The sequence below is a fragment of the Hyperolius riggenbachi genome, chromosome 2 (assembly GCF_040937935.1).
Source record: "Hyperolius riggenbachi isolate aHypRig1 chromosome 2, aHypRig1.pri, whole genome shotgun sequence".
NCBI classification, from domain to species: domain Eukaryota; kingdom Metazoa; phylum Chordata; class Amphibia; order Anura; family Hyperoliidae; genus Hyperolius; species Hyperolius riggenbachi.
In genome coordinates, this window is record NC_090647.1 from 183,897,959 (window position 1) to 183,921,768 (window position 23,810).

General features: G+C 46.6%; 1 protein-coding gene across 2 annotated transcripts in view; it reads right to left on the reverse strand.

The window, feature by feature from the left end:
- FBXL3 (F-box and leucine rich repeat protein 3) overlaps positions 1-15,904 on the reverse strand; it is a 107,280-nt gene extending 91,376 nt beyond the window's left edge. The window contains exon 1 of one of the 2 annotated variants that reach the window (XM_068267890.1): positions 15,802-15,904. The gene's annotated coding sequence lies outside the window, so the exon portion shown is untranslated. The remainder of the gene's footprint in view (positions 1-15,801) is intronic. The other variant, XM_068267891.1, reaches the window with a different exon arrangement.
- Positions 15,905-23,810: the final 7,906 nt, after the last annotated feature.

The window sequence follows — 23,810 nt, forward strand, 5'->3', positions numbered from 1 at the left end:
AAATACAGTAATTCATGATACATTTTCTGAATAAACCCTTGTGCCCATTTTCAGCACTGGGTGATAAAACCTCCATAGAACACCCTCATATTCCCATCATCCTGTTTAACTACCCAGCTGTACTGGGAACAGAATCAGTGAGCAATCCACCAATTACAGCATGCTGACACTCTCGCTTAGCATATACCAGTAATCACCAATTGTTTAAAAAGAATCTGGTGTGCACCCCCCCCCCCCCCCCCCATGTGCACATTCCCATCCTCAAAGTGTTGCGCTTGTGCCTGCCACACACGAGCACCCCTTCCCCTATACTCTCCCTACCTCACCGTGAGCATAGTAGGCAGCTGTAAAACGCCTGCACAGCACTGCGTTCACACCATATTACAACTGCCTATTAGTATTTAAGATATTACAGCTGACTAGAGGAAAATGCTTTTTCTCCCCAAAATTGCGATTACAGGGACACTGACGGTGTATTAATGCATATTTTACTTAGTAATAAAATACACGTGGATTACCTTGTCATAAAGTACACGTGGATGCTTTTTGACATTGCACAAGAGAGACAATTGTTTGGCAGCATTATAAGTCACAAGCTTAGTTTCTATTTTATACCATGACACACAAGTCTCTGTGTATTACTCACCCACTGCCAATATCTCAGGTGGTAAACCAGATTCTCTTTCAAAACAGAAACAAATGTAAACAAAAGAAGGCAACAACACTGATGCAGAGACTGTTTGAGAACTACACTCTGCTAGGCTACTGCTGTATATTATCAAACCCAATTTTTACAGAAGCACGACTGTATCACAGCCCACTGCCGGTGCTCCCACAGTGCATGTCTGTGGTCTCATCTAACGTGGCTCCTATTGTCGATTGGCACTATCCTGGGCTATAGGTCCACATACCTGCCATGTAGTAAAAAGCAAATTCTTTTTCTAAGATTCTATTTCCCTTGGAACATGAGGTGAAATAAAGTTGAGCTCTATCAAAGCTAGCAGCTGCTAATCAATTATGGCAGCTGGCTAATTAACCAGCAGCTAAAGGGCCAGCAGAGATTTACACGTTAGGAGAGTTTTTTGATCATCACTATAGGTAAATGGCACATTAAAATGGCTGCTTCAGGCACCCCTTTGCTAGTCACCATCTCCTGTCCTGCTCTACTTTTTACAAACCATAACATCACTCTAGTTAAAGCATTCTGTAATTGGTGAGTTATGGAATCCCCCATCCTAACTAATGACGAGTGAAAAATTCTCCTAATACGCAAATTTCCTTCAATCATGAGGAGAATTTAGTTTTGGCAAATCATTAAGGGCCCTTTCACATGGGCAGCTGATTGAGTGCTCTTTACCAAGCAGCAGTGAGCATTTACCAGGCAGTTTAACAGGCTTTTCACTGCCTATCAACACACTTGTGTTAAAGGGCCCGTAACCTTGTGGGGACTGACGTAGGTTGAATCTACATCCAGCAGGTGGTGTTGCTGTCCTGACTGGACGTTGATTCAACGTCCACGCTAAAGAACCGTCCTGACGCGATCGTGCGCACCGGAGAGGGGAGATTAAGCTGTCATATGACAGCTGACATCTCCCCTCAGTGATCAGCAGCCATTGCGTATGGCTGCTGATCACATGATCACTATGACCTCCGGCGGTTCATAGTAATCACTTACCGAGCTGCTATGGTAGGGGGGAAAGGAAGAGGATCCACTCACCTTCCTGCCGTTCCCCCGACGATCGGCACTCCCCTCTGCTCTGGCCGGCATCCCTGCTGTATTGACGCTAAGTCCCGGGTCCCGGCATGATGACGTCATCAAGCCGCGACCCAGGACTTAGCGTCAGTACAGCCGGGATGCCGGCCAGAGAGGAGGGGTCCACAGCAGCTCATCGCTGGAGCCTGGGAGGTGAGTAAATGCTGCCAGCAACAATACGGGGGACACCTGGCCACCCAGGGGGGACCATACTAAAGTGCCACAGTAGGGATCCGGCTGCCTGACCCCACCCCCCCTAAATGCGCCCCCCCCCGCATGTAAAATGCCTGGTCCATAAGGGGGGGGGGGGTTGTAGGCAGCCGGTCCCAAAGGGGTTAAAGGATACCAGAGCCCAATTTGATTTGCTAAAAAAAAACCCATAATGGGCTCAATTCACAAAACTTCCTAAATTACGTATTTATCACCTAATTGATTAAAATAAGCTTTCAGCACATTTACAAGCAAAATAATCTATAATAATAATAAAGTTGTTACTGATTAACTACATTTTAATATTACTTTCCTTACCTTAATTATATTATATTTTTGATTTTTGGGAGCTTAAAAATGTAACATAGATAAGGTGAAAACAGAGGAAAACAGGTGAAAAAGCTTTGTGAATCATGTCCATTGTGCTGGTGAGAGGCTGTATGCCTCTGTTCAGCCCGTTCCCGGGCCGTCCTGTCTCCCGACCCGTGCGTCCAGTATGGAAATACTGCACCACACATGCGCAGTATTTCCTTCTTTCCTGTGACCGCGCCTACATCATCGCTAGACGCGACCGCTCGCTCCCCTCTGTAGTTCTGTGGAGGGCTGTGGAGCGTGCATGCCAGGATGCCTGCAAATGGGAGCGAGTGCATGTAGGAACAACGGAGGAGCGCGGTCACAGGGCAGGAGGAGGAAATACTGTACATGGGCGGCACAGTATTTCCATACTGGACAGAGGGGTCGGAGACAGAACTCAGAACTTCCTCTCTGCTCTAAAAAATCTGCAACGGCATAATACTCTTTACAGAATGTACAGCTGATACAAATCCCACAATAAATCTGCATTGTGTCTACTTCCTGCTTTCATGGAAGTAGACATGTTAACATTCTGTGTTCACAAATTAGCTGCTCTGCCATGGCAGAAGAGATTCCTGAGCTGGCACAGCTGAGAAATCAAACTATAGTGGTGATTAGTCATAGTCACAGATGAGGGGGAATTAGGCTAACTCTCTAAATACAAAAAGGGTGCATTTTTCTCTGTTTTCCTTCAGTCCTGTGCAAGAGTTCAGGTCCATTTTATATTTTTTTTAGCCGCAGGTTAACTTCATCAACATAAAATTACCAGTCCGAATTTGGCCACACACCACCCATGTTTTTAAGTTTCTTTTCAATTCAAGAAATACAATTAATTTTTCTGTCTGATTGTAACATTTGAAAAATTTGACCAATGTACCATAAACGTTTAATTTTTCCCCAATTATGAAAGAAATGATTTTTAAAAAAAAATCTATCACACCATTCAATTTTCATCAAAACTGATCAGAAAAAAAATCACCATTCTCGATTTTATTTTATTGAAGAAACATGGGAAATTCAGTTAACAATTTTTCTGTATAGCTGATCGTTTTTATCGAATTGGTGTAAAATTTGATTACTGTATTGTATTGTATGTGGCCACTTTTATGGTTTGTCTCCCAAGTGATGCCAATTAGGAGATGATTTTGTGCATCACTAATTCCTGATGTTCTTTTAAAAGCTTCTCTCACTGGATGTAATTCTTCTTAATACTTTATACATACCTCACCTGGATCATATTACAGATCAGATATCTCGATTTTTATCTTTTGCATATTCATTCCTGGGGCATGACTCAGAATCAATTACAGCTTGATGATCATTGAGGTTACAAAGATAATATTTGTAGTAGATGTCAAGATTGTATCTATAACGATAGATACAATGCAGCCTTTTTTTTCTATGGCCCAGTGCACACCAAAAACTTCGAGCAGATCTGCAATACGCTAGAGGTTTTTGAAGCAGATTTCAGAGCGATTCTAGGCATGTTTTGGAGCGATCTAGGCGGTTTTGGAGCGATCGCGATTATCGCGGAAGTCTCGTCGCCGGCAAACCGCTGCATGCAGCGCGGTTGCGGTTATCGCTAACCGCAACCGCAGCAGTGAGAACACTGCCACTCGCTACATTGTGTAGCGGTTTTTGCTAAACCGCTAGCGGTTTGCCGTGAGCGGGAATTGCGCGATTCCCGCTCAGGTGAAAACGGGCCCTTAGAGAGGTTTTCTAAACATACCTAGCGTTTTTGAAGCGTTTTTGTGTAGCACATTTCAAATATTGTTACAGTAAAGCTGTTACTGAACAGCTACTGTAACAAAAATGCCTGGAAAACCGCTCTGATCTAGTGTTCTTCAGAGCGGTCTTCCACTTTCCTATACGTTAACATTGAGGCAGAAACGCCTCAGAAATCTAAAAAATGCTGCAGCCCCGAGTTTGCGTTTGTGGAAAAAACGACCCGCTCTGGTGTGCACCAGCCCATTCACATTCACTGAGAACAGGAAGTGATGTAAAATCTCCCGAGTAGGCATACATACATACAGAGATACAAACACACACTAATGCTAGGGAAACACAATACAATTTTCTGACAGATTTACTGTCAGATCGACTATTTCCAACAGGTCCAATCTGATTTCAGATCGATTTTCTGTTCACTTGTATGGAAAATCGATCAGAAATCAGATCGGACATGTTGGAAATACTTGATCTGACAGTAAATATGTCCGTAAATTGTATTGTGTGTAACTAGCTTTAGAAGTGTGAGTGTTTTAGATAATGTACAAGATTTTTACTGCTGTCTGTGTCCCCGCTGAGAAGAAATGGGGATCCAGATGGTAGTTAAAATCTGACATATATTCTAACCCTTGCCCACTCTAAAGCTGAAATAAAATGGTATGACTGGCTAAGCAGTGGGTGGCTGAACTATACCCTCCCCGTGGACCCAAGCAAGATGCAGGAAGTAGACTAGCTGCAGCCAGTCGTAATTGGAATAAGAATATATAAATCATACCTTGCCAAGATAGCTAGCAATGCTCAAACAGGCTGCCTGTCTACAGAGAAAACCTTATTTCTATTTTCAGTTTAACTCCATGAACAGGTTTTATTTTTTTTCCACATTCCAACCAGTAGTGTTAAGCCCAATCTACACAATACGATTCTTTGTACAATTCGATTACGATTCGATTAAATCCGCCATGTCCGATTGGGATTCGATTCGATGCAATACGATTTGCCCTTGTTTTGCAATTGCAAATCGAACTGAATCTAATCGAATCCCAGTCGGATATGTCGGATTTAATCGAATCGTAAATAGAATCGTAATCGAATCGTACAAAGAATCGTATCGTGTAGATTGGGCTTTAACCCAGAGTCAGGCACATCAAGAGACGCATAACGCAGTTCAATATAAAGTCCAACCAAAACTAACATGCGTTGCGTTAGGGGCACGTTATGCAACCTTATCGTCGCATCAAACGCAACGTCTTAGTGCGAAAGAGCCCTAAAAGCTAATCAAAAAATTGTACCGCTTTTAGACCCTAAAATTAGAAAAGAATCACACCACTAGGGAGGTTAAAGAACAACTTAATTGAAGGCTGCAGTAGTGTCTGAAACACACCAGAAACAAGCATGCAGCTAATCTTGTCATAATAATGTCAGAAACACCTTATATGCTGCATGCTTGTTCAGGGTCTTTGGCTAAAAGTATTAGAGGCAGAGGATCAGCAAAACTGCCAGGCAACTGGTATATAAAAATGGCAGCCTCCATATCTCTCTCCCTTCAGTTGTCCTTTAAAGGTAGGCCTACATGAGTCAAATTTTATTTTTATCGATTCAGTCAGTTTGACAAAATCGCTATTCCCTGCCCGTTTCAAGCCAGGAACCCACTTGAGGACTTTGCTGAGCATTTAGGGAGCGCTTTAACCACTTGCCGACCGCCTACTTCATATTGGCGGCGGCAAAGTGGCAGCCCCAGGACCACGTAACGCAGATTGGCGTCAGGTCCTGGGGCACTCTCTGGCCGGGGATCGCGCGCTGGGATGCGCGCGCATCCACCGGCAATAGGCTCCGCCCACCCGCGACGTCAACCCGCCGGCCAATCGGAAGCGCCGGCGGGTTGTTAACCCCGCGATCGCCGCTACAAAGTGTATAATACACTTTGTAATGTATACAAAGTGTATTATACAGGCTGCCTCCTGCCCTGGTGGTCCCAGTGTCCGAGGGACCACCAGGGCAGGCTGCAGCCACCCTAGTCTGCACCCAAACACACTGATCTGCCCCCCCCTGCCCCCTGATCGCCCACAGTACCCCTCAGACCCCCCCCTGCCCACCCCCCAGACCACCATTTGCACACAATCACCCCCCTAATCACCCATCAATCACTCCCTGTCACTATCTGTCAACGCTATTTTTTTTTTTAGTCCCTAAACTGCCCCCTGCTCCCTCCTGATCACCCCCCACCCCTCAGATTCTCCCCAGACCCCCCCCCAGACCCCCCCCCCCCTGCGTACTGTATGCATCTATCCCCCCTGATCAACTGTCAATCACCTGCCAATCACCTGTCAATCACCTGTCAATCACCCGTCAATCACCCCCTGTCACTGCCACCCATCAATCAGCCCCTAACCTGCCCCTTGCGGGCAATCTGATCACCCACCCACACCAATAGATCGCCCGCAGATCCGACATCAGATCACCTCCCAAATCCATCGTTTACATCTATTCTCTCCTCTAAACACCCACTAATTACCCATCAATCACCCATCAATCACCCCCTATCACCACCTGTCACTGTTACCCATCAGATTAGACCCTTGCGGGCACCCAATCGCCCGCCCACACACTTAGATTGCCCTCAACCCCCCCCCCCCCCCCTTATCGATTCGCCAGTGCATTATTTACATCCGTTCTTCCCTGTAATAACCCACTGATCACCTGTCAATCACCCCCTGTCACTGCCACCCATCAATCACGCCCTGTCACTGCCACCCATCAATCAGCCCCTAACCTGCCCCTTGCGGGCAATCTGATCACCCACCCACACCAATAGATCGCCCGCAGATCCGACATCAGATCACCTCCCAAATCCATCGTTTACATCTATTCTCTCCTCTAAACACCCACTAATTACCCATCAATCACCCATCAATCACCCCCTATCACCACCTGTCACTGTTACCCATCAGATTAGACCCTTGCGGGCACCCAATCGCCCGCCCACACACTCAGATTGCCCTCAACCCCCCCCCCTTATCGATTCGCCAGTGCATTATTTACATCCGTTCTTCCCTGTAATAACCCACTGATCACCTGTCAATCACCCCCTGTCACTGCCACCCATCAATCACCCCCTGTCACTGCCACCCATCAATCAGCCCCTAACCTGCCCCTTGCGGGCAATCTGATCACCCACCCACACCAATAGATCGCCCGCAGATCCGACATCAGATCACCTCCCAAATCCATCGTTTACATCTATTCTCTCCTCTAAACACCCACTAATTACCCATCAATCACCCATCAATCACCCCCTATCACCACCTGTCACTGTTACCCATCAGATTAGACCCTTGCGGGCACCCAATCGCCCGCCCACACACTCAGATTGCCCTCAACCCCCCCCCCCCCCCCCTTATCGATTCGCCAGTGCATTATTTACATCCGTTCTTCCCTGTAATAACCCACTGATCACCTGTCAATCACCCCCTGTCACTGCCACCCATCAATCACCCCCTGTCACTGCCACCCATCAATCAGCCCCTAACCTGCCCCTTGCGGGCAATCTGATCACCCACCCACACCAATAGATCGCCCGCAGATCCGACATCAGATCACCTCCCAAATCCATCGTTTACATCTATTCTCTCTTCTAAACACCCACTAATTACCCATCAATCACCCCCTATCACCACCTGTCACTGTTACCCATCAGATTAGACCCTAATCTGCCCCTTGCGGGCACCCAATCACCCGCCCACACCTCAGAACGCCCTCAGACCCCAGCCCTGATCACCTCGCTAGTGCATTGCTTGCATCTATTTCCCCCCTCTAATCACACCTTGAGACACCCATAAATCACCTCCTGTCACCCCCTAGCACACCTACCCATCAGATCAGGCCCTAATTTGCCCCGTGTGGGCTCCTGATCACTCGGCCAAACCCTCAGATCCCCCTCAGACCCCCTTCCGATCACCTCCCCAGTGCATTGATTGCATCTATTCTCCCCTCTAACCGCCCCCTGAGACACCCATCAATCACCTCCTGTCACCCCCCTAGCACTCCTATCCATCAGATCAGGCCCAATACATCCTGTCATCTAAGAGGCCACCCTGCTTATGACCGTTTCCACAAAATTTGCCCTCTCATAGACCACCTGTCATCAAAATTTGCAGATGCTTATACCCCTGAACAGTCATTTTGAGAAATTTGGTTTCCAGACTACTCACAGTTTTGGGCCCGTAAAATGCCAGGGCAGTATAGGAACCCCACAAGTGACCCCATTTTAGAAAGAAGACACCCCAAGGTATTCTGTTAGGTGTATGATGAGTTCATAGAAGATTTTATTTTTTGTCAAAAGTTAGCGGAAATTGGATTTTTATTGTTTTTTTCACAAAGTGTCATTTTTCACTAACTTGTGACAAAAAATAAAATCTTCTATGAACTCACCATACCCCTAACGGAATACCTTGGGGTGTCGTCTTTCTAAAATGGGGTCACTTGTGGGGTTCCTATACTGCCCTGGCATTTTAGGGGCCCTAAACCGTGGGGAGTAGTCTAGAAAACAAATGCCTCAAAATGACCTGTGAATAGGACGTTGGGCCCCTTAGCGCACCTAGGCTGCAAAAAAGTGTCACACATGTAGTATCGCCATACTCAGGAGAAGTAGTATAATGTGTTTTGTGGTGTATTTTTACACATACCCATGCTGGGTGGGAGAAATCTCTCTGTAAATGGACAATTGTGTGTAAAAAAAAATCAAAAATGTGTCATTTACAGAGATATTTCTCCCACCCAGCATGGTTATATGTAAAAATACACCACAAAACACATTATACTACTTCTTCTGAGTACGGCGATACCACATGTGTGACACTTTTTTGCAGCCTAACTGTGCTAAGCGGCCCAAAGTCCAATGAGTACCTTTAGGATTTCACAGGTCATTTTGAGACATTTGGGTTCAAGACGACTACTCACGGTTTAGGGCCCCTAAAATGCCAGGGCAGTATTGGAACCCCACAAATGACCCCATTCTAGAAAGAAGACACCCCAAGGTATTCCGTTAGGAGTATGGTGAGTTCATAGAAGATTTTATTTTTTGTCACAAGTTAGCGGAAATTGATATGTATTGTTTTTTTTTTCACAAAGTGTCATTTTCCGCTAACTTGTGACAAAAAAAAAATCTTCTATGAACTCACCATACCCCTAACGGAATACCTTGGGGTGTCTTCATTCTAAAATGGGGTCACTTGTGGGGTTCCTATACTGCCCTGGCATTTTAGGGGCCCTAAACCGTGAGGAGTAGTCTAGAATCCAAATGCCTCAAAATGACCTGTGAATAGGACGTTAGGCCCCTTAGCGCACCTAGGTTGCAAAAAAGTGTCACACATGTGGTATCGCCGTACTCAGAAGAAGTAGTATAATGTGTTTTGAGGTGTATTTTTATACATACCCATGCTGGGTGGGAGAAATCTCTCTGTAAATGGACAATTGTGTGTAAAAAAAATCAAATAATTGTCATTTACAGAGATATTTCTCCCACCTAGCATCTGTATGTGTAAAAATACACCCCAAAACACATTATACTACTTCTCCTGAGTACGGCGGTACCACATGTGTGGCACTTTCTTGCACCCTAAGTGCGCTAAGGGGCCCAAAGTCCAATGAGTACCTTTAGGATTTCACAGGTCATTTTGCGACATTTGGTTTCAAGACTACTCCTCACGGTTTAGGGCCCCTAAAATGCCAGGGCAGTATAGGAACCCCACAAATGACCCCATTTTAGAAAGAAGACACCCCAAGGTATTCCGTTAGGAGTATGGTGAGTTCATAGAAGATTTTATTTTTGTCACAAGTTAGCAGAAAATGACACTTTGTGAAAAAAAACAATTAAAATCAATTTCCGCTAACTTGTGACAAAAAAAAAAAATCTTCTATGAACTCACCATCCTCCTAATGGAATACTTTGGGGTGTCTTCTTTCTAAAATGGGGTAATTTGTGGGATTCCTATACTGTCCTGGCATTTTAGGGGCCCTAAACCGTGAGGAGCAGTCTTGAAACGAAATTTCTCAAAATGACCTGTGAAATCCTAAAGGTACTCATTGGACTTTGGGCCCCTTAGCGCAGTTAGGGTGCAAAAAAGTGCCACACATGTGGTATCGCCGTACTCAGGAGAAGTAGTATAATGTGTTTTGGGGTGTATTTTTCCACATACCCATGCTGAGTGGGAGAAATATCTCTATAAATTGACAATTGTGTGTTAAAAAAAGAAAACAATTGTCATTTACGGAGATATTTCTCCCACCCAGCATGGGTATGTGTAAAAATACACCCCAAAACACATTATACTACTTCTCCTGAGTACGGCAATACCACATGTGTGGCACTTTTTTGCAGCCTAACTGCGCTAAGGGGCCCAAAGTCCAATGAGCATCTTTAGGCTTTACAGGGGTGCTTACAATTAGGCACCCCCCAAAATGCCAGGACAGTGAACACACCCCACAAATGACCCCATTTTGGAAAGTAGACACTTCAAGGTATTCAGAGAGTAGCATAGTGAGTCCGTGGCAGATTTCATTTTTTTTTGTCGCAAGTTAGAAGAAATGGAAACTTTTTTTTTTTGTTTTTTTTTGTTACAAAGTGTCATTTTCCGCTAACTTGTGACAAAAAATAAAATCTTCTATGAACTCACCATGCCTCTCACTGAATACTTTGGGATGTCTTCTTTCCAAAATGGGGTCATTTGGGGGGGATTTGTACTATCCTGGAATTTTAGCCCCTCATGAAACCTGACAGGTGCGCAGAAAAGTCAGAGATGCTTGAAAATGGGAAAATTCACTTTTGGCACCATAGTTTGTAAACGCTATAACTTTTACCCAATCCAATAAATATACACTGAATGGGTTTTTTTTTATCAAAGACATGTAGCAGAATAACTTTCGCGCTCAAATGTATAGGAAATGTTACTTTATTTGAAAAATGTCAGCACAGAAAGTTAAAAAAGTCATTTTTTTGACAAAATTCATGTCTTTTTTGATGAATATAATAAAAACTAAAACTCGCAGCAGCAATCAAATAGCACCGAAAGAAAGCTGTATTAGTGACAAGAAAAGGAGGTAGAATTCATTTAGGTGGTAGGTTGTATGACTGAGCAATAAACCGTGAAAGCTGCAGTGGTCTGAATGGAAAAAAAGGCTCTGGTCCTTAAGGGGTTTTATGACTGCAGTCCTTAAGTGGTTAAATAGCTAGCGATTTCCCTAAACGCTCTGCTAATGTAAGTGAATGTAACATTCCACAGGAGCGATTGCGATTAGCAAAATCACAATCGCAGGACATGCAGCATTTTGTACAATATTGAAGCTATGGCAAATCGCCCATGAATCGCTACACATAGCGATTTGTGTGCGATTTTAAATTACTGCGTAATATGTCTGCAATATATAAATACTTAAAAAAATAAAATAAAAATAAAAATCTGCCACATCATTATATCTTTTATTTAATTACAGGTTTAGACTTTACATATTCCACACAAGGGGTTGACTAAGTTCAACAAGGATTCCACAATTTAAATTGGAATAGCATTTGTAGTTTCTTATTTTGTCCTTTACAAGTTGTTAGGAGCAAAACTTCAGAATATACAGACAGTTCCCTCGTCTGGAGTAACTATTTTTCGTACATAAACAAAATTGTCTATGTGCAACATATACAATACTGAACTTTTATAACAAATTTTGGTGTTATGTAACAGTATTGTATGAACGGTTGTTAACCCACAGTGCCCAGATAGGTCGACCATTGCTACGGTGACATTACCGTAGCAACAGCCCCACTACTCGAGTACCACGGATCGCGCTAATCAGGGTACTGCTAGCAGAAATAAAGGTAATATTGCTGTACACTGTCTGTGCATGGCAATATCACTGCCATTTCATCCATCTACCCCAGGGGTGCCCACACTTTTGCGGCTCGCAAGCTACTTTAAAATTTGCCGAGGCCAGGAGATCTACCAACGTCTCAAATGCTAAGCACGCCCCCCCCCCCCGAGTAAGTTAGCCAGGTATATGTGCCTGCAGCATAGGTTACGTGCCCTCAGTATAGCTTAGCCAGGTATATGGGCCCTCAGTATAGGTTAGCCAGGTATATGGGCCCTCAGTATAGGTTAGCCAGGTATATGGGCCCTCAGTGTAGGTTAGCCTGGTATATGGGCCCTCAGTATAGGTTAGCCAGGTATATGGGCCCTCAGTGTAGGTTAGCCAGGTAAATGGGCCCTCAGTGTAGGTTAGCCAGGTATATGGGCCCTCAGTGTAGATTAGCCAGGTATATGGGCCCTCAGTGTAGGTTAGCCAGGTATATGTACCTGCAGCGTAGGTTAGCCTGGTATATGGGCCCTCAGTGTAGGTTAGCCAGGTATATGGGCCCTCAGTGTAGGTTAGCCAGGTATATGGGCCCTCAGCGTAGGTTAGCCAGGTATATGGGCCCTCAGTGTAGGTTAGCCAGGTATATGGGCCCTCAGTGTAGGTTAGCCAGGTATATGGGCCCTCAGTGTAGGTTAGCCAGGTATATGGGCCCTCAGTGTAGGTTAGCCAGGTATATGTACCTGCAGCGTAGGTTAGCCAGGTATATGTACCTGCAGCGTAGGTTAGCCTGGTATATGGGCCCTCAGTGTAGGTTAGCCAGGTATATGGGCCCTCAGTGTAGGTTAGCCAGGTATATGGGCCCTCAGTGTAGGTTAGCCAGGTATATGGGCCCTCAGTGCAGGTTAGCCAGGTATATGGGCCCTCAGTGCAGGTTAGCCAGGTATATGGGCCCTCAGTGTTTTAGCCAGGTCCTCTGGACTCCTGGAACTGGCAGGCAGGCCGCTGGCCAATAAGGATGCAGGGGAGAAGAGGCGGCGAGGAGAGACTCTGGCTGGCCAATAAGGATGCATGGGAGAAGAGGCGGCGAGGAGAGAGGCTGCGCGGTCGTTATGTCATGGCTGGGGGCGGCGATGGGCACGTTACAAGCACGCACGTTGCAGGATGCCCATCGCTGCCCCCAGCCATGACGTAGCGGCCGCGCCGCCTCTCTCCTCGCTGCCTCTCCTACCCTGCATCCTTATTGGCCAGCAGCTAAACATGATGAGCTGCTGGCCGCAACATTTCACGAGACGCGGCCGTGATCTACCGAGAAGGTGATTGCGATCTACCGGTAGATCGTGATCGACCTATTGGGCAGCCCTGATCTATCCCATAGTAGATGTGGAGGCTTGTAACATACCCCAATAATTAATAGACATCCTTTACTTCCACTCATACAGACTGTGTATGAAATGTATTTCTACATTGTTGTGAGAATACGCTGAATATTTACTTGCATTATGTTAAAATTAATGATATCTCCATAACCGTTCCCTTTAAAAAATACTCTTTAAATCTACTGATAGGAATCGGAAGGGTGTTTCTTGAATACACACCAAAGCTATAAAAATAATTAGGATTCATAAGCACGAGGCAGTATAATCAAAGGTGTGTTAAGGGTGTAGCCCAGAGTTGCAACTAAAAAAAAAAAGATTGAATCTCTGCTGCTGAATATTTTAGGCGTTAGGTAAATGTGAACTGACTTGTGCTGCGTACACGCTTGCGATAATGATAGTTCGTAACACATAATTAACGATCGCTCTTCCGACAATTGCGTAAAGTTCTTTCCGTCGCGATCAGAAGCAATCGTTAAGGTGAGTGAGAAAAGTGCAATAATTGCATGAGCGATTTTTTCCAAAACGTTGGATCGTATCGCGCAATCATCGCTGTAAAAGAAAGGTGTGTACAGCAATTGCGCGAGAACGATCGTTACTGAAAGCAGTGCGCAACTGCGCATATAGATGTAACCTACGTATTTCCTGTTGTGTGTTTCGTAACGATCGTTCTTTGAAAAATTAAAAAAAGAAATACAATATCAATCTTGCTGTGAATATAAATGTTTTGTACAACATTATTTGTTAAACAGCATGCAATCCACTTACATAGGTATGTATGTATCAAGTTAAAAATCAGGATGATACCATTTATTGGCTAACTAAAAATGAATAAAAATAAGCAAGCTTTCGGCCTTGCCGCCTTCGTCGGGCTTATATCCTGTATATATATATATATATATATGTATATATATATATATATATGTATATATATATATATATATATATATATATATATATATATATATATATATATGTATGTATGTATGTATGTATGTATGTATATATGTTTATGTGTTTTGTCACTTTTGTAAAATGTACACAATTTACTTTTGATAGTTTTTTAACAGCCAACGATCGTCACTGTGTGTACGTTCGTCGTGCGACGTTCGCTAGCACGTCATATCCGTGTGCGCACGCACCTATTCTTTAGTAACCGTTCGTTTCAGCGATAACAATCGCTGCACTACATTCTCTGTTACTAATTTGCATTTATTCCTTTCCTCGTGCAACTATCGTTCGTCGCAGAACTATCGTTCATAGTAAACGATCATTATCGTAGGTGTGTACGTAGCATAAGTTGCTGAAGGAATGAGCTGTATATTTATTCCAGCTGGATGTTTTGTTTATAGAGGTAAAAGTATTCACAGACAGGAAAACAAAACGAAAAGGGGGAACTAAATGTGAGCAATATAAAGTAAGCACTTGAAAAAGCTAGTAAGTTAGAGGGTGCCTTCAGCAGAAATGGCATGCTTACTTTTTGGGCAGTTCCAGAGATTGGAATGTAACTGGAACAGAGTAAACTGGATCAAGCTCCTGAGGGTACCTGGAGGTCAGTGAAGCCACTCATTGCATTGTACATGAGATGAAAGAGAGGAAAGGATTCCTACCACCTGGAGCTTCCTCCAGCTCCCTGTTGTCAGTCAGCTCCCTCACTGTCCTCCCAGTCAGGTTGGTTGTGCCTCTGTCAGCCCCGTAAAGTCTGCAAACTATTGCCCATGTCCAGTCCTAGCCGCATGTCACCCCCGATTGAGCTCCTGTGACCAGGCATTTTCTGCACATGCACAGTTCTGACTAACATGCTTGCGCAGAATACTCAATGCAGAGCATTGAGAGTGGAATTGAGGGGTGCGGCGGCCCAGAAAAGCACATTCACAGTGGGCCGCAACCCAACCAGATTGCGACTTCACTGCTGCACATCGAGGGAGCAGACAGACTACAGGGGGATGGAGGAAGCCTCAAGTGAACTTTAAATTACTCCACATGCATAGGGGAACTTCGAATAAACTGCGTCTCTAGAGGTTACTCACACAAAGAACCCTCATGCTATAGCTTATGAGAGAAATCGCTGCCGGGAGACCTGGGCACAGGATACAGCCGATATATGGATTATCCTACTGCTGCACAAGTCCCGGCGGTGTTAATTACTATTCCCCCTCTAGGTCCACGTGTATAGTGGGGAATAATGTCATTCAGTTTCCAGTTATTGCTGGCGGCCGAATTATTGTGTTTTAAAAATAACTTCAGCTCCATCTTCTGACAGCGCAGAAGTTACTCACCATGTGCCACTATAGCCGTAATTCCTATTATGGTCGATGGTGGCGCTGGCTGCGCCCAAATCTCCTGCGCTGCATTCGCTGTGTTCACATGCTGTACTGGTTTTACAAATGTAAAAACTCTGTGCATCTGGGTCATATCAGATTATAATTAATGATTAAATAGCACCAACATTTTGTGTGGAGCTGTACAACAATAACACATAGTACACACAGTTGCACAAACAATGAGGGAAATACAGATAATATATGTGGTTGAACAACTCACCCTATGAATTGTGAGCAGAGCTGGAATGAAGATATGTACAGCAGTACTGGGAACACTAGGAAAGAGACCTGCCCTTTTGAGCTTACAGTAGAAGAGGATAAAGAGCACAAGGGAAGAGGTACAGACAAGTCAGTAAGCTGTATACAAGCTCTGCACGTGTGCTGGGTAGTGTCCTGCTTGTCTGTACAGGTGACTTTTTTGGTAGATTTGAAGATAGAAAGGGTGGGTAAGTACCAACGACAGTTTGTAGGAAGGAGCTTCAAAGATGAAGCATGTGAACTACCCTGTATGAAAGAATAGGAGGCTACTAGAGTGGAGGTTGCATTTAGGGATGTCATATAAAAAAAAAATTAAATTTTAAGGGAAGCCAGACTATAAGTCATTTTTTCCTGCACTATACGCCACCTTGGTGTCTAGTGGTCCTCCTTCCCTCTCCTATACATTTTCCCTGATGTGTAGTGGACTCCCGCCCCTATATAGTTCTCTGGTGTCTAGTGGCCCCCCTCCCTCCCCTATACAGTGGAGGGAAGGCCCCAGACACCAGGGAACGGAGGACCAGTAGACAGTTCCCTATTGTCCTCCCTCATACACTTTCCTGGTGTCTAGTAGCCACCCTCCTTCCCCTACACAATTCCCTGGTGTCTAATGGCCCCTCTCCCTCCCCAATTCTCTGGTGTCTAGTGGTCACCTTCCCTCCCTTATACAGTTCCATGGTGTCTAGTAGTCTACTCCTTCACTCCCCATATACAGTTCCCTGATGTCTAGTGGTTCCCCCTCCCTCCCCTATACAGTGGAGGGAAGACCCCTAGACACCAGGGAACTGAGGACCACAAGACAGTTCCCCTATTGTCCTCCCTCCACATACAATTCCCTGGTGTCTAGTGGTCCCCTTACCTACCTTATACAGTTCCCTGGTGTCTAGTGGCCCTCCCCTATTTAGTTCCCTGGCAACTAGTGACCCCGCACTCCCCATACAGTTCCCTGGTGTTTAGTGGCCCTGTCATTCCCCTATACAGTTCCTTGTTGTCTTGTGGTTCCTTCATCCCCTATACAGCTCCTTGGTATCTAGTGGTCCTTCATTCCCTATACAGCTCCTCGGTGTAATGATTCCAACCTCCCTCCCCTATACAGTTCCCTAGTGTCGTGGTCCTCCCTCTCCTATACAATTACCTGTTGTCTAGTGGCCTCTGCCTCCCCTATACAGTTTCCTGGTGTATAGTGGCCCTGTCCCTCCCCCATACAGTTGCTTGTTGTCTTGTGGTTCCCCCACCCTCTCCTATACAGTTACTCCCTGATGTCTAGTGGCCCTTTCATCCCCTATACAGCTCCATGGTGTCTAGTGACCGCCCCCCTTCCCTATAGTTTCCTGGTGTGTAGTGCCTGCCCCCTCCCTCCACCATATGGTGTAATGCTTTCCCCCTCCCTCCCCAATACACCCTCCCCTATACAGATCCCTGGTGCCAAGTGGTCCTCTCTCCCCTATACAGTTCTCTGGTGTCTAGTGGCTTCCCACTTACTCACATATACAGTTTCCTGGCATCTAGTGCCCTCCCTTCACCATGTAGCTTACCCTGGTGGTGTAATGCTTCCCCCCTCAATATAGCTTTACTAATGGTCTAGTGCTTCCCCCCCCCCCCAATATGGCTTCCCTGGTGGTCTAGTGGTCCTAACAGTAGTACCCAGGAGAGCACTTCCAGGTTACATGCAGCGCATACCTTTAATCAAGGCACTTTGGACACCGGAAGAAACCAATATTCTACTATCGCCTCCTCTAACATAGAATATTGGTAACATTACTGATACTCTGCTCTCATCTCCTGTAACCTACTCTCACAGTAACTTCTTACCTATGCCCCCATCACCACACACCTAAGATTAGCCTTTCCTCTACTTACCACCGCTATCCAGACTCTTTGCCACTCCCCTTAGTTCTCCTGCACTGCTGCCTCATTGCCCCAAGACTACACAGAGAACTCCGGCACCCAACCCACGTAACCACCACTGTTGCACTGTCCAGTGCATTCTCCCCCACATCCAGCAGCCAGAATTTGTCTGTAAGCCTATTTGGCAGGACCCTCTCTGCCCCTTGTGCTCTTCTCCACCAGTATATGGAATCAGTGTCATCTGCTATATTTATCCCTACACTGCAATCTGCGCACCACTATTTTCTGAACCATTGTTTAACATGTGCTTGTGTAACATTGTTTAATGTTGTAATGCCTCCACATCTATTGTACAACACTGAGTAATATGTTAGAGCTTTATAAAGTTTAATACTACAGCCAGCCCTTGGCTTGTAACCAAAAGCTCTGGTTTTGCATCCAGTAAGCCAGAGTTCGGCTCTGCTACAGCCAAACTTTGGCACCGGACTCTCCGCCGCAATCACAAACGAGAGTTTGGCTATAGTATAGCTCAGTGTTTCTCAAACCTGTGTTCGTGACTCCCCAACGGTGCATGTTTTGCAGGCAACCTCACCTATGCACAGGTGGGGTAATTAGTGTCTCAGTAACATGGAATCTACTTAGCTGAGACACTAATTACCCTACCTGTACCTGGGTACCCTACCTCACCCCGCTCTTTCATTGAACTTCGCCTAACTGCCCCCCGCATCACCCAGTCCCATGCAAGCCTCCAGGACTTCTCAAGAGCTGCTCCAACATTATGGAACTCCCTACCTCCACCCATTAGGGCAGCCCCCTCCTTCAACATCTTCAAGAAAGCCCTCAAAACTCACCTTTTTACTCTGGCCTACTACCCCTCACAAGTGCTCTAAACCCACAGCTGAACTCTGGTCCCCTACCGTTCGTGTCCTTACCTCTCCCTCTAGATTGTAAGCTTTTGGGCAGGGTCCTCCTCCTTTTGTGTCCTACCTGATCATGCACCTCCATTACTGTGAACCCATGCTATGCATCTGAGTGAACCTAACTTGTCTAATCTCCATCCAGTGACTGACTAAGGCCCGGTTCACATTAGCGGTGGCTATCCGGAATAGCCGTGCCGGAGCCGCACCGCATGCTGGCCGGACGAAACGGACGCACGGCATAGCAATGTAAGTCTATGCCACCGTTCACATGCGTCCGTTTCGTCCGGACCGGAGCCGGACCGGATCCGGACTCCGGTGTCCGTTCCAACATGCGCTATTTTTTGGTCCGGCTCCTCCGGCAGCCGTATCCGGGGCGGAGCCGGACTGCACCATCTGGCCAATGGAAACCAATGAGAACCGGAGAGCGCACAACACACTGGCAAAAAATCCGGATGTTCTACCCCACTTCCTATGAGGATTGTTGCGGCGATATTGTATCGGGGACACATGGGCAACCATTTTGGAGTGGAGCAGCACGAGCTGGAGATGTTGGCAGCATGTTGGAGGTGGAGGTGAGTGCTAAACAGCGGAGGGCCTGATTCCACAGGTCCCCCTTCTGCTGACCTCCCAGACCCCAACATTTTTTTTTGTTTTTTATACAGGTTGTTATCTCTTTAAGAATCCGGATCCGGACCGCAACCGTGTTCATACCGCACGGAAACCGTATGCAACCGGACCGGATCCGGACAGGAACCGTACGGTTCAGGTCCGATCCGGCTCCGGTGCGGTCCGGACATCCGGTGCGGTTTTTGCAAAACCGCAAGTGTGAACCGGGCCTAAGCATTACCTGGTACTCATACTGTGCTGTGTGATCTGGACTTTCTTGTATTCCTGTATTGTCATTTTGCTGTATGTAACCTTTAAATATTGTCTGTAACCTAAACTAATGTCCAGCGCTGCGTAATATGTTGGCGATTTATAAATACAATAAATAAATAGGTGAGGTTACCTGCAAAACATGCACCGCTGGGGAGTCACAAGGACAGTGTGAGAAACACTGGTATACCGGAATTCCAGCACCCAAATGATCTTGTTGGCTCCACCATAGCCACAATTAACATTGTGGACTATGGCGGCGCCGAAATGATCAGGGACACAGTACACCCCCTTTAAATGTTCCGACATGCAGCTGCAGACAGATGAGTAAGCCTAAATATTCAGGATTTCTTTCCTCCTCCTATTACGGCCATCTAGAATGCCATTATAGTCCTCCTGAGAGAGGTAAGCCAGCAAGGAGAGGGAGAGACACTTGTGGCTAGCAGCGGATGCTGGCATAAGCTTGTTTTAACTGCTTGAGGGTTTAAACCCACTAGAAGCCTTTTCTAAGTGCTAGTGATTTTAAAAAAAAAAGCTCTTGCTAATGTAATGCTATGGGGGATTTTTATAAAATTAAATCTCTCAAGTGGGATCACACCCATAGCATTACATTAGCAAGAGTTTTCAAATCACAAGCGCTCCTAGTGGGTTCCAGGCCTGACAGTTATTACTAAGATGAATCTCACCAATGACCGTTAATGGGAGGTGTAGTCTTGCTGAGTTTCAACTCATCATTGCAGTCAAGGGGTTAAAGAAAATAATTAATCAGAATTAAAACGACTTATACAGACTCAAACATCTGAAGCCAAAACATCAGCCTGATCCATTTGGCTGCAGTAGTGTCTGAAGTACACCAGAAACAAGCATGCAGCTAATGTTGCAGTGTTCTCCCCAGAAATTTTTTTCAGCCGGGTGGCATGAAAAAGTAGCCGGGTGGGGTAAAATGGGCGTGGCCATGACATGTGCTGGAAAATGGGTGGAACCATTACATGGGCGTAGCCAACTGTAATGTAGTGGGTAAGTAGGTCAAGCTGTGGCTAGTGAGGTGGGTGGGTAAGTAGGTCAGGCCAGTGAGGTGTAGGTCAGGCTGGTGGCTAGTGGGGTGGGAGGGTTACTAGGTCAGGCTGGAGGCTAGTGGGGTGGGTAGGTAGGTCAGGCTAGTAGTGGGATGGGTGGGTAAGTAGGTCAGGCTGGTGGCTAGTGGGGTGAGTGGGTGGGTAAGTAGTTCAGGCTAGTGGCTAGTGGGGTGGGTGGGTAAGTAGTTCAGGCTGGTGGTTAGTGGGGTGGGTGGGTAAGTAGTTCAGGCTGGTGGCTAGTGGGGTGGGTGGGTAAGTAGTTCAGGCTGGTGGCTAGTGGGGTGGGTGGGTAAGTAGTTCAGGCTGGTGGCTAGTGGGGTGGGTAATAGTTCACGCTGGTGGCTAGTGGGGTGGGTGGGTAAGTAAGTCAGGCTAGTGGGGTGAGTGGGAGGGTAAGTCAGTCAGGCTGGTGGCTAGTGTGGTGGGTGAGTGGTTAGGTAGGTCAGACTAGTGGCTAGTGGGGTGGGTAGGTAGGTCAGACTAGTGGGTGGGTAGGTAGGTCAGACTAGTGGGGTGGGTAGGTAGGTCAGACTAGTGGGGTGGGTAGGTAGGTCAGACTAGTGGGGTGGGTAGGTAGGTCAGACTAGTGGCTAGTGGGGTGGGTAGGTAGGTCAGACTAGTGGCTAGTGGGGTGGGTAGGTAGGTCAGACAAGTGGGTGGGTAGGTAGGTCAGACTAGTGGGGTGGGTAGGTAGGTCAGACTAGTGGCTAGTGGGGTGGGTAGGTAGGTCAGACTAGTGGGGTGGGTAGGTAGGTCAGACTAGTGGCTAGTGGGGTGGGTAGGTAGGTCAGACTAGTGGGTGGGTAGGTAGGTCAGACTAGTGGCTAGTGGGGTGGGTAGGTAGGTCAGACTAGTGGGTGGGTAGGTAGGCCCCCTCTCCCTCCCTCTCATGGCAGCAGATCGCTCCTCACATTGATCCTCAGGTGTTCCCCAAAGGTCTCCCCGAGCTTCAGTACCTGCTCCGTGCTGCGAGACAGTGCACAGCCCTGCTGATCACCCGGAGCACACCATCCACCTCTGCCATCCAGCGCCGCAGATATCTCATAGCCTGCATATGGAGCAAGACGGATTCATCCGTCAGTGAGCTGCGCACATGCCTCTCTCTCCACCCACATCCCTGCACAGCTCTCACAGACATACACGCGGCACACGGCTCTGCAGAAGGCGGCTGGCGCTAATGTCACGCCTCTTATTTGCAGCCTATCAGAGCACGAGCTCGCCGGGAAGCGCGAGATCTCGAGTGTAGAGGGGAAGCAGCGCATCTGACAGCTGGACGGACACTTGCGGCTCGCGATGACAGGACACGCAGATTTATCAGCCGGGGCTCAGAGACAACGGGGCACGCAGTCTCATCAGCCGGGCGGTAATTAAACTTACCCGGGCGCTCCGCCCGGCTGATTGATCCTGGGGAGAACGCTGTGTTGTCTATTATATTGTCAGAAACACCTGATCTGCTGCATGCTTGTTCAGGGGCTATGGCTAATAGTATTAGAGGCAGAGGATCAGCAGGACTGCCAGACACCTGGTATTGCATAAAAGGAAATAAATATGGCAGCCTCCATAAAACTCTCCCATTGGGTTTACTTTAAGTGACCCTGTAGTGCAAGGTGTGTGGATACTGCCATATTTATTTCTGATTAAACAATACCTAATGCTTGGTTGACCAGTTAATCCTCTCTCTCAAGGTTTGAAAGGACAACTGAAGTGGGAGGGATATGGAGGCTGACATTTCCTTTTGCCCGGTTGTCCTGCTGATCCTCTGGCTCTAATACTTTTAGCCATAGACCCAGAATAAGCATATACTGATTTAGTTTTCAACGTTGTCGATCTGACAGGTTTAGATGCATAGTTTTTCTGGTGTGATTCAGACAAAACTGCAGCCACACAGATCAGCAGCGCTGCCAGGCAACTGGTATAATGTAAAAGGAAATATGTGACATCTTACGGCCTTGTGAAGTGGCAGCGCTTTGGTGGTGAGAGCCCAAGAGGCAACTGCTCTTAATCACAATAGACTGTGACCATGTGCGCTGCACTACATGGTGATGTAAAGCTGTATATCATGCACTATATATCTGGGATAACTGCGGTGATGCCTCTGAAATCAGTTTGATTTACTATGCACCAGGAACAGATCAATCCAATATTACATTCAGTTGGCAGATCAATAGTGAACTATGATGGCTACTGGGTTTGCTTAAGGTGGCGATATATGGGTGTTTCAAGCATCTGATAAATATATGCACTACTGACTGTGTGTTGTTTACGCTGGAGCGTTATGAACAGTGAACTGGCAACAATCACGCTGTATCTATCTTGAAGTGGCAATAGTAATAGTTTTTCATCTCCGATCCGCTTTAACTACCTAACGACAATTGGCGTCAGGTCCTGGAGCCGGCTACTGAAGAGGATAGCGCACAGGCTGCGCACGCATCTCCTCAGGGGCGGAGCTCCGCCTTCAATCTCTGAGTGGCTATTGCCGCTCGGGAGACTGTTAGACGGTGTAATTGTTGTCTATTTACACAGTACAGCACTGCGATCAGCAGCAGCGCTGTACTGGGGACAGCCCTGTCAGAGGCAGAAGCCTATGACAGCCGATCGCCGTGATTGGCCGGCGGGGGGTGGGCAGGAGGGAGAGGGAAGAAAACAAATAAAAAAATAGATATTTTTAATAAAATAAATACAAATAAATATTTGTTTAAAAACAAACAAACTAGGGGGCGATTAGACCCCACCAACAGAGAGCTCTGTTGGGGGGGAATCACTAGTGTGTGGTGTTGTGCGGCCCTGCAGCTTGGCCTTAAAGGGATACTGTAGGGGGGTCGGGGGAAAATAAGCTGAACTTACCCGGGGCTTCTAATGGTCCCCCGCAGACATCCTGTGTTGGCGCAGCCACTCCCCAATGTTCCGGCCCCGCCTCCAGTTCACTTCTAGAATTTCTGATTTTAAAGTCAGAAAACCACTCCGCCTGCGTTGCCGTGTCCTCGCTCCCGCTGATGGCACCAGGAGCATACTGCGCAGACACAGACCATACTGGGCTTCTGCTATACACTCCTGGTGACATCGGCGGGAGCGAGGACACGGCAACGCAGGCGCAGTGGTTTTCTGACTTTAAAGTCAGAAATTCCAGAAGTGAACTGGAGGCGGGGCCGGAGCATCGGTGAGTGGCTGCGCCAACACAGGATGTCTGCGGGGGACCATTAGAAGCCCCGGGTAAGTTCAGCTCATTTTCCCCTGACCCCCCCCTACAGTATCCC